The sequence below is a fragment of the Ochotona princeps genome, chromosome 5, assembly GCF_030435755.1.
Source record: "Ochotona princeps isolate mOchPri1 chromosome 5, mOchPri1.hap1, whole genome shotgun sequence".
Taxonomy (NCBI): domain Eukaryota; kingdom Metazoa; phylum Chordata; class Mammalia; order Lagomorpha; family Ochotonidae; genus Ochotona; species Ochotona princeps.
In genome coordinates this window covers 5,793,781-5,805,016 of record NC_080836.1, presented here as the reverse complement: position 1 = coordinate 5,805,016, position 11,236 = coordinate 5,793,781, and positions in this window count along the sequence as shown.

Sequence of the window (11,236 nt, the reverse complement as noted above, 5' to 3'; positions counted from 1 at the left end):
CTCACCTAGACCTGACTAGCAGCCTGCCTATTGGCATCCCATCAAGGCTCTCTGGCTTCTGGTGAATAGAAGCACTTCCTGAACAGAACTGTCCTCTGTGGACAAAACAGGTTCCTCCAGATTTTATGTCAACTGAATATAGGTCCTCTTTTCTTTGCTGCAGATTCTTGTCCCAGTGGAGATGTGAATTCAAAGCAGAGGCATGATACAGTGCAAAAGTAGGAATGAGTCATTACTGAAAAATGGAAGAGTGCACATATCATCATGTGTGGGAGTTGGCCTCCCTACATAGACAAATATTCAGTGAGAGAAGGACTGTAAGAGAAAGCCAGAGTAACACCTGCAGCCACGGCAAAGAGCCCTCTCCTCCCTCTCAGTCTGTTACATTCTGGAGGGTGTCACCTTACTTCTATGGACAGAAGGTTGGGATCTCAACACGCATGAAGTTGCACATACTGCATGTGGAATGGAACTTAACTGTGGCCATCAGGGCATCTCAGCCTCCCTGGTCCTGGATGAGACCCAGGTGCATCACAGGAATGTGGGGGATCCATGCCGGAAGGAGAAAGGTTAAAGTTACATTACAGGATTAGCAAGGAATCTAGCCCACTTCCACCTAGATAACTGTATTATCAGACATGCAAAGAGTGACTAACACAATGATGGTGTTTAAATATCAGTGGCAGATCCCACCAAATCCCACTCTTTGCCATGGTCCTTGGTGGAAGACTCTCCACTCTGAAGATGCCTTAGCGTGTGGAACCTTAGCCCCCATGCAGCCCATGTATTGGCACTCATACAATCACTACTGTCTCCATATCCCGGAATCTTTACTCTCAGGGATTTCTCTTTTAATTTAAATGTTCTTTTAACATCTTATCCTCTCTCCTACTTCAAACAAAGCTCAAAGCAGGCACTTCATCTTTTTAGGCATACTTTTAAATCAAATTTTCCTTTGAATACCAACTTCTTCAATATATGATTTATATTCCTTATCTCAACTTCAAGATGTCCATCAATATGTAAAAATTTTTATATTCTTTCCCTTTACATACATCATCAATCTAAATGATCAATCATCTCTGTCATCTATCATATCTATCTCTATATTATGTGAATTTAAATTTAGCTGTCAGCTATCATCTTTATCTTTGTATGTTATTAAAATCTATATCTGCATAAATCTATATCTTCTGTCTAGCATCTCCAATACAAGTGTATATCTGTCATTTTTCATTTTATCATGTTATATCTAAATCTATTTTTATCACATTTCAGCCTGTCTATTATCTAAAACTGCCACCTATGCCTATCTGTATATTTACCCATGCATCTGTTCAAAAGAGCATTTGCATATTTTGGCTAAATGCCCAAGATTGGGCAGGCATGCTGTGTACTCAGATCACCTGGAAGCTGGTGACCAAACTGGTGTTTGCCAATTGCAAAGCTCACTTGTCTGCTGTCCATTTCTACTTGACTTTCTAATCCCATGGTCTATCACATAGGACTCTTCATGGGAACCACATTGGCAGAGCATTTTGGAAATGTGGTTCTTGGACAGGCAGCCCTTGCACTGTAGGGTAGAGTACAAGGGGACAAGGAAGATCCCAGAACAGACCACCTTCTTGCGTCTCAGTGGTGAAAAACGCACCTCTACTCCCATTTAAATCCCAAGGGACAGTGATAACACAGATGTACCTATTCTATTTGCAGCATGGTAATAGGTCCGTGTCACTTCCCTTTTTAAGTGTTGTTACTTGACAACACATGGTAGCATTATGTATTAATAACTTCCACTATACATCGTAAGAAGGATTGAGGCTAATATATACAAACATATGCAAATTCAGCAAGGGAACTACATGGCTGCTTAGGCAGCTGTCTTTGAGGCAGTGTGTTTTCATTTGTGGTTGATGGTTTTCCCACTAACTATTTGAATACTAGCATTTGTGCCTAATCCATGCTTTAAAAAACATCCATTGTTAAGAGATCTTCCATCTGCAACTTCATTAGCCTAGATGTTTGCAATAGTCAGCACTTGGCCGGCCAGAAGACAGGAGCCAGGAACTGAATGTGGCTCCCTCCCAGGCTGCATTGGTGGGAAATTGGAGTAGAAGCAAAATCTGGACATGAGCCAGGCACTCCTATAAGGGATGTAATCATCTCAAGCAGTGACCTAACCACTGTGCCAAAGGCCTGCCTGTGAGCTGGCACTTCAGCTTGCTGAAATTCTTTGTCTGATGGGATGAGTAAGTCTTCAATTTTGGAACATTTGTAACAGTATTGATTACACCAGGTCGACAAGATCCAGTAACTCTTGCCGTTGGCCATGGGATCAGTGGATATCTCTCCAAGAAGTCTCAATATATTCTTTCCTGCCCCTACTTACTCCAAGCTCTACTTCAGCTTCACAAGTAAGAAACATTAAAATTGGTGAGATAGCAAACTGTTTTGTTGCTTTAGCTAATGGTCAGCTTTTCACCTCAGCTAACAATCCAATGGATCCTTTGTCATGCCCATAGGAACAAAGAATGGGCATTGTGGAAACGAGGATTTCTGGACTTGTAGACCCTGAAGTTAGGGAGTAGGAAGAAAAGCTTTATAAGTTGCTTATTGGAATCACAATGAGAGTAGGCACTCTCAGTGCTTGAGTCTCTCATCTTTACATTTTGGCATTAGAGAAGCAGAGTCCTCTATTGTTGCTGTTCATAGCCTGTGCTGCATTTTTAGGCCTGCATCCTCATTCCACCTAATGTTGGCTCTTCGGTTTTCAATAGCTCATTGCAATATTCCAGAATGTCAGAGGTTTCAGCATTGTGTGGAAAGTGGTGGGAGTAGTGAATATCAAGGGTACAAGTCCACTGTGAAATGAATTTGTCTATGAAATACCACAGTCATAAGCAAGGCATTCAACAGATTTGGGGATGGTAATCTGAGGGTAGAAAAGGCTAACACAAACCCAGAGTGAGTCCTTTCTATAGGGGACAAATTCCTGACCCTCATTAGAAGGGGCCCAACACAAATGCCTCCTGGGGTCTGGCTGGTTCTTTATGAAAGCATATTGTATAATAGGAATGGTTTCCATCTTAGATTTTGGCAGGTGAAGTATTTGGCAGTAGTATTCACCAGCAGAGATCTGCATTCTTGGATAAATGCATAGCTTCCGACAGTGTTCTGCCCATAATGTGCAGGGACCTGTGAAAAAGCACTGGAGTAGAAGGAGAGAAGTACACTTGTTTGCAAGTGATTACCTCCTTGATTTATGAGACTTACCTCTGCTGAGGAGCTGTGTGTGGGTACAGCCATGTCCATGCTCTGTGCACCTTCTGTCAGGTCCCTTCCTCTTGCAGAATCCCATGCTACCATGGCTGTTACCCATCTCCGTCCTTCCAAGCCTTTACCTTTGTGTCCACACCATTGCCTCATGAAACAGAGAAGCTCTGTATCTCTACCACTCATTCCTTAGGGAAGTCAGATCCTTTAGGCTTCAGTTGTCCGACTGAAGCAGACTTCACTGACTGATCCTGTTTCTAATGTGGAAGTCAGGCCCCTGATGGAGAGTTGGTATGAGGGCATCTATGTGACTTCTGATGAAGCTGATGATTCAAACCTCCCTTTATGCTGAGTAGTTTTTGTGAGTAGTGGGAGAGGACATTCCTCCCCTTTCTAAAACAAGCAATGTACCTGCATGGAGACACTGCTGAACTCACCCAGGCACTGCACTTAGGAACAGATGGAGGTGTCCCCGTTTCATATCCACTGGTTTACATTGCCTGCAGACTTGTATCTATGGGCAGAACAAGGCAGACACTAAGGAGATGACCGTCCCTCATGACTGCTGTCCACCACTCACACGACGTGTTTCAGAAGCTTCTAGCCTGCTGCTGCAATTTACTGATTTCTGCCTATCCCTATTTCGATGTCTTCCATGAGAGTTTCTCATTAGGAGATTCCAGGGAGAAATCAGTCTGCAAAGGCATCTGAGAATCATGGATTTAGGTTTTCTGCCCATGTGTGAGGTGGTTTCCAGCAGAAACGTCATAAGAGTGATGGAGCCTGTGAGTGGGCAAGACACATGCATTTACTGAGAGGTTTTGACAAAGCTGGGAAGAGGGTTTCTTTCAGCAACAGTGGACAGTCTATTGTACTTGGTTTTTGGTTCAGACTAAGAAAAGGGTCCACATGTCATTTAAGGTTTGAACATGCATGGCTTGTTGGCTTCCTCTTCAGAATACCTAAATTTCTGAATAATATGTATATTATATTATATTAATCATATATATGACTAATAAATATATTTATAGTCATATATATATGACTATTTCTGATTAATATCTTAACTCAAAAATCTCAATGTGCTTTCTGAAAAAAAAAAAGGAAAAAATGTTTCAGAGTTAATTGGCAAGTAGTGGACATGTGTCAGGAGCCTTTCTGAGAAACTAGGACATGCCCAGTGGGAGCTTTTCAATCGCAAAAGGGATCCCAAAGCCAGACCAAACACAGAAACTGCAGAGCTGGAAAGGAATCTCATTATGGGTCACATTGGAAGACAGCAAGATGGCAGGAAACAAGCAAGGGCTCAGCCAGAAAGTACAGGGCGAGGGTGCAGCATGGTCGAAGCAGTTGGTCAATGCTGGCTCAGAGCTCCACTATGGGCAGGTGCAGGTCCTGGACTGGCTTTTCTACCTGGTTTGTGTATGTGCCATGGTGCCACAGTTACAAGTCTGTGCATACTGGCAATGGCTCTATGGTGATTCCTGAGAGCCTGTGTTTGCAAACTCCTTTCTCTGTCACAGCACTCTTTGTCTCCCTCCTCTTAGTGTAGCTTATATGTGTTGGCCACCAACTTCCTGAAGGTAGACATGTCTCTGGGGCCTGGACCTCTCCATTCAGTGTGCCTGGGCTCATTGCACTGTGGGCGAGTTTTGGGGCTTGCCTCATTTTTCCCACTATTGAAGTCCATTGCCTGCAAAGGCCATCACTGCTGCTTCTCTGCTTTTCTCCCAACCTGTGCGAAGAACTGATATGATGGTTGTTATTCTGAAGCCACCCACACACATAGACAGCAGTTCTTCTAAAAGCACATGGAAACATGGGATTTAAAAGTATGTTTCAGATGGGTGATTGGGATATAGGTTAGGATGCTTGTATCCATTATTACAGCACCTCAGCCACTGATTCCAGAGTCTTACTCATGCTCACTCTGAAAGTCGGAGGGTGAAAGCTCAAGTGCTTGGATCCCTGATACCCGTGGAGGAATCCTGAATGGAGCTCTTGGCTCTGGGTTGACTCAGTTCTGGCTGGTTAAGGCATTTGGGTTGTCAGAAAGAAGATAGACACCCTCTCCATCTCTCTCTTTCTCTCTCTCTCTTTATCTCTCTCTCTCTTTCTCTCTTGTTCTCGCTCTGTCTTTGCCTTGGCATTAAATAAATAAAAACCTTCAAAAGCTAAGCTATTTTGGTGCAAAGATGCTTAAATTCCTGCATTGTTTTGCAGTACACAATATCCTATTAACACTTCAAGGATCTTACACATTTCAAAATTTCAAAAGCAAACTTAAAGAGAACTTCTAATGCAGGTTCCCCATGAACTTGAAGAAGTGCTCTAGATCACAGTATAATATTCAAGACAAAGTAAGCATTTTTTGTTAAGCATTCATTGTTTCTTTGTAGGAAAACATGAAAAATAATTCCTTCTAGTTTAAAAGAGTATTTATTGATTTATTTATGCAAAAGACAAGGGAGAGAAAGAGAGAATGAAAGATCTTATCCTGGGGTTCGCTCTCTAAATGTCTGCAACAGCTGGGGCTGGGCAAGGTTGAAGTCAGGGGATGAGAATCTGTTCAGGTTTCTCACAAGAATAACTGAAACTCAGCCACCTGGCAGTCAGCTGTGATCTCTCAGGGCGCCCTTCAGCAAGAAGCTGGAATCAGGAGCAGAGCTTAAAGTCTAACTCACACTTCTGACCCAGGGTGTGTCTACCCCAAGCAGTGCTTTAAATGCTAACTCAAATGCTTTGCTCCTCTTCCAGCTGTACAACTGCACAGTCCACCATCATCATCATCTGCACTCACTCTCCTTGAATCACAGAACGACTCACTACCACCCTAGTGTCTGCTAACCAGCCTTTCCACATAACCCCCCCACACACACACACACTTCCTCCCGTCTACCACTCTCCTGAAAATGTGACAGCTATGGAACCCCAACTAGAAACAGGACAGTGTGAGATGATGCATGGCTGCCATGTTGCGTCACTCAGACAATCTTGTGTGTAGACCCACAGGCAACTCCGTGGATGGCTATGTTCCCATCAGTAACGTGTACCTGTCAGGACCAAGCTGTCCTAGATGTGACAGAGGCGGGGAAACTTGTCACACAGTCAGCATTTGCTCTCCCTCCTACATATAGGGAACATCTCTAGGGGTTTCAAACTACAGAAGAAAAGGCTAGTAGAGTTGTGGGGAGGGACCAGGACCTCCTGTTTTGCTGATGTTACTCGAATGCCTGTTGCGGCTACCATGGGAGTCACAGGAAGTGAAGAACATTTCCTACAGACTAGGAGACGTGTGCTTTTCCTCCTTCCAGAGGGCCCCATTTAAGTATGGTTGCAACACACTTGGTTAAAGAAGAGCTCCCTCATGCCAATGTCACACTGACTAAATAGTGCTCAATTCTCGTTGCTTGACCAATTCCTCCAGACAGAAAATGGGGTACAGAGAGTTAATCCATATTTTTCAACCAAGAAAATGATCCAGCTGTAGCTATGGAGTTATTCTGTGTGCCCTCTTCCTAGGAAGAAAGCTGCTCATCCCCAGCCCCAGAAAAGGAGCACCTGCAGCACTGAATTGAAGAACAATGTTGACCTCCCGCCTACTAGCAGCCCACACCATGCTGTAGGTTAGGCTCTGTTCAGATATGTTACTTGGGAAAGCTCAGGTCTGCTTATGTCCTTTGTGATTCTCCAGTGTAGTTTGGCAAGGCTGTCCTCTAGCCCTGGCTTCCTGATGCTGCTGACTTTCTGTTGGGAATGGCTGTGTCTGCCCTATGGGGAGCTGGGTTGCAGCCCTGTTGGAGCCCCAGTTGGCAGAGCCTTTGTGGTCACTGAGCTTACTGCAGTTGCCAGCCTCTTCAAGGTTCTGCTCAATGGTGCTGGCATAGTTGGTGTCCCACTGGCCAGGAGAAACAGGTATATTGGCCTACCTCTTTATGGCTCCCTCAAGTTGTGAATCTGCCTTCTCCCCTCCACCATGGGTGAGGGATATGCCTCTCAGGGGCCTGTCTCTGCAGCTGCCAGTCCTAGTCTGTGTGTTCCTCATCTACTCTGATGCCCTTTCTGGGGCTCAGGACACTAGAAAATGTGTGATATACCCACCGTGGCTCTGGAGAAGCTGAGAGTGACACCTTTGTCTTTTCTAACATTTTTCTCAGCCTGGCAGTTTCAGCCTGTGCCTTGTTGGCCATGGTGACTGACGAGCCCCCAAAGACTCCTTATCTATGTCTTTAGGAAACAGAACATGTGTTTTGTTTCTCTGAGATCCTGCAAGACTGATCTATGATCTAGCTTTGGACTTGATCTCATAAGGAAAGGTGAGAAAGGAAGACTTAGAAGACAGATATCCCTGTCCCTTCTCTGCCACTCCTTGCTAGGTGCCTCCCTAAAGTCAGGGGCTCTCTGCTGCCTTGCTTCTGCCTGGCACACACTCTGTCACATAAGCTGCTCCATTCCAAGGTGACACTCAACTCCCCATTCCTGGGAAATAGAACCCAAGTGCTTTAAAATAGTATGAGGGTGGTTAAAATGCCATCTTGACCACTAAACAGATTTTCAGATGCAAACATAAAAAGCAAGATCTTCTTTCCTCTGACTCTGGGAATCACACTGGGACATGATGCAAATTGTGGGATCCCCTGGGGTATGGATGGCTGGGCTGTGCACCCGCAGGAAGTTCAAGATGTTGAGGTGCTAAGCCTGGGGATTAGTAAATTTCAAGGCTAGCTGTGGAGGTGCTGGGTCTTTGATGGCGTTCAAGCTCTCTCCCAACCCTGGTTGGGTCTTGGGTTTCCCAGATGTGTGTTTGGTGTCTCTAAACCCTCTGCTTGTCTGAGTATCGTTCTTAACCAGACGTGAGAAGATCACTGAATGAGCCATGGTGGAGGCTGCTACTCTGAAACCACTTTCTGATGCATTAGATCTCATCATGGCAGTCACGGCTGTTCTCCTGGTGGTTGTTAGAGGATCATTCTTTCCTCAGAGGCTTAGGAAGAGGAGCCCCCTCTCCCCTGATGATCAGCAGTAAGTGGTGCTCATTTCCTTCGCAGATATATTACTTCCTGGGCATTGGTTTACCCCACAAATAGAAATGAATGCAGGACAGAGAATGACATCTTGGCTCAGCGTCTAAGGGGGTCCACTGAAGTGCCAGACCCACTGTCGTTATTCCCTGGGTGTGTAGTTCACCCACATTTCTTCCCTCTCTCATGAGGCGCTGCAGTAGGAGAGCAGCATCCCTTGGGCGGTCGGAGCTGCTTCACACCAGGCTTTGCTTTCCTGTTTTGTATCCAATCTATTCTTGTCATTGTTCCCTGAAACTCTGCTTTTTTAAGATACTAGCTCAGGTGACAATTTGTCTTGTGACCCCCCTCATTATGACTCACTCTCTCTGCTTTGAACATTGGCTTTCCACGGGTGCTTCCCAGAGCCTTGAGCCATGCAGCAGAGTGATGGGTCCCTGGATCTGTCTTCCACAGGTTTTCACTGGATGGCCTGCTTGGTCATGAGTGCCAAGGCAACTGCAGCAGCCAGAGGCCCACTGTGAAGTTACAGGAGAAGACCAGCACTGGTGTTGTCTTCCTTTATCTCCCCGGATGCTGCTGCAATCCTGGGTTCATGCAATCTCATTCAGTATATTCCACAATATGTGAAACGATCACAAAGCCTCTTTTTTTCTATAAAATTAAGCAAGTGCCTTCAAGTTTTGGGAGCTACTTTTTCTTTCACAAAAACAACCTGGAAATGGCTGATTTTCTTCTCTCTCTAGGCGGCTGCATAGAAAAGAGAGCAGATGAAAGTGTACTGTTGAGTACCAGCTTTGAAGCTGGCCATCTCCCAGCTAGAGGAAGAAGGAGACATGCCTGTGAACTCTGGATCAAACAGGGGGTGAGAAGATTCGGCAGTGTTTGCTGTGCTTGAGTACTTTGCAAGTAGCTCCTTCTCTGAACCTGAAATGATTGTGTTTTCATTTCTGCTCACTGGAAACAAAAGGTCATCGCTGATAATGAAATGCACTGATTTTGCTAACACTGAAGCAAGTGAAGCAGCTACCACTTGCTGACATTGAGGATATATCGGGCATGCCACATGCACTGTTGGATTGACTGTTCACCACAGTGATGTAAGACAGAGAACATCACCTCCAGAGTGTGACAAGGAAAAGACATGTTCAGTAAAGGTAAGCTAGTTGTCCCATAATAAGGAGTGTGAAGCTCTCATTGTGGTTCACTGAATTAAGCCACTTATTGCAATGTTGGCATCCCACATAGGAGAGCTTGTTTGAGTTCCTATTCCTCTACTGTCTAGCTCCCTGCTAGTCTGCCTGAGAAGGCTGTGCAAGATGGCCCAAGTACTTGGAACTCTGTAACCTGTGTGGGAGACCCAGGTGGAGTTTGAGCCCTGTTTTTGGCCTCGTGCAGCACTGACCATTTTGGCTTGTTGAAAGTGAATCATCAGATTGAACATCTCTTTTTTTCCGACACACCTGCTTGCCTGCCTTCTGCTCTTTCTGGGAGCGTTGTTTCATTGCCTTCACTTATACAGTGGAGTCAATGCCTCCCTGGTGGCCTCCATGCACTCTCCCAGCATTTCCCCATTGGCTGTGAACATTGTGACCACTTGGGAGGATTTACCGAGCCATGTGCATTTACACTTTAAATGTTATCATTACATCAACAGTTAAATGATAGTCATTGGTGTTTTAGATCACACTGGGGGGAGTGGCTTCTGTAGAACATTTCCGGTGTCTATGCAAATGTAGCTAAATGACTAATGACTCCACTCCATTGTGAGATCTCAGCTCTGTTGGAACACTGAGTTAAATCAGAGATATCAGAATCCAGACCCAGCATTTATTCATTAGAGAGCAGGAAATAGGGGGATAGCCCCAGTTCACACAAACACCTGTGCAAAACTTGCCTTATGCTGCTTCTGCTGCCATCCTATCTGAATAGCTCCGTGATGTCGGCCTCATATTGGAATTTTTATTTAGGATAATGGTTTGGTGCCATTTCCACAAATAAAGAGTGGGGTCAACATTGTTTTATAGTAGGTAAAGCCATTGTCTGTATTACTGGCATTGCGTATAGGCTGTAGTTCAAACTCTGGTTGCTTCACTTTCCATCCTGCTCTCTACTAATGGCCTGGGAAAAGCAACTGCAACTATGTGGGAAACCTAGAAGAAACGTGGTTCTTGACTTCAGCTTGGCTCAGCACCAACCACTGTGGCTACTTGGGGAGTGTCCATCTCTCCTTCACTGTATAAATCTGACTTTCCAATAAAAATAAATGAATCTTAAAAAAATCTTGGAAAAGATCTAAAATCCATTAAAAATAAAAGTTAATTTTTTATCCTTAAGAAAAACACAAGGATCGCTCTGCTGCATGTTGAGTGACTTCTTGGCATAGGGTCTACTGGAAGCATGAATCCCAGTGGTGACTATGTGATTCACATGAAGAAGTGTCTGGAAATAAAGGGTCCTTCGAGATTTATTTTTGTTTTGTTTTAAAAGAATCGTCTATTTTTTATTGGAAAATCAGGCATACAGAGAGGAGGAGAGACAGAGAGAAAAGTCTTCCATCCATTGATTCACTCCCCGGTGGCTGCAATGGCTGAAGCTGAGTCAATCTGAAGCCGGGATCCAGGAACCTCTCTGGGTGTCCCACACGGGTGCAGGTTCCCTAGCACTTGGGCCATTCTTGACTGATTTCACAGACCACAAGCATGGAGCTGGATGGGAAGTGGGGCCTCCTGGAGACAAACTGGTGCCCATAAGGGATCCCTGTGTGAGCTTTTGAAGAACTTTAGCCACTAGGCTATCTCACTGGGCCCTGGAGACTTCTTTTATTGTTTGATTGATTAATGTGTATTTCCTTGTTGTTTTAACCTTTATTTATTTTTATTATTTTTTTATTTATTCTATTGCTTTAGGATACATTTCAATAGGCTCTAGGGTTTCTCCTT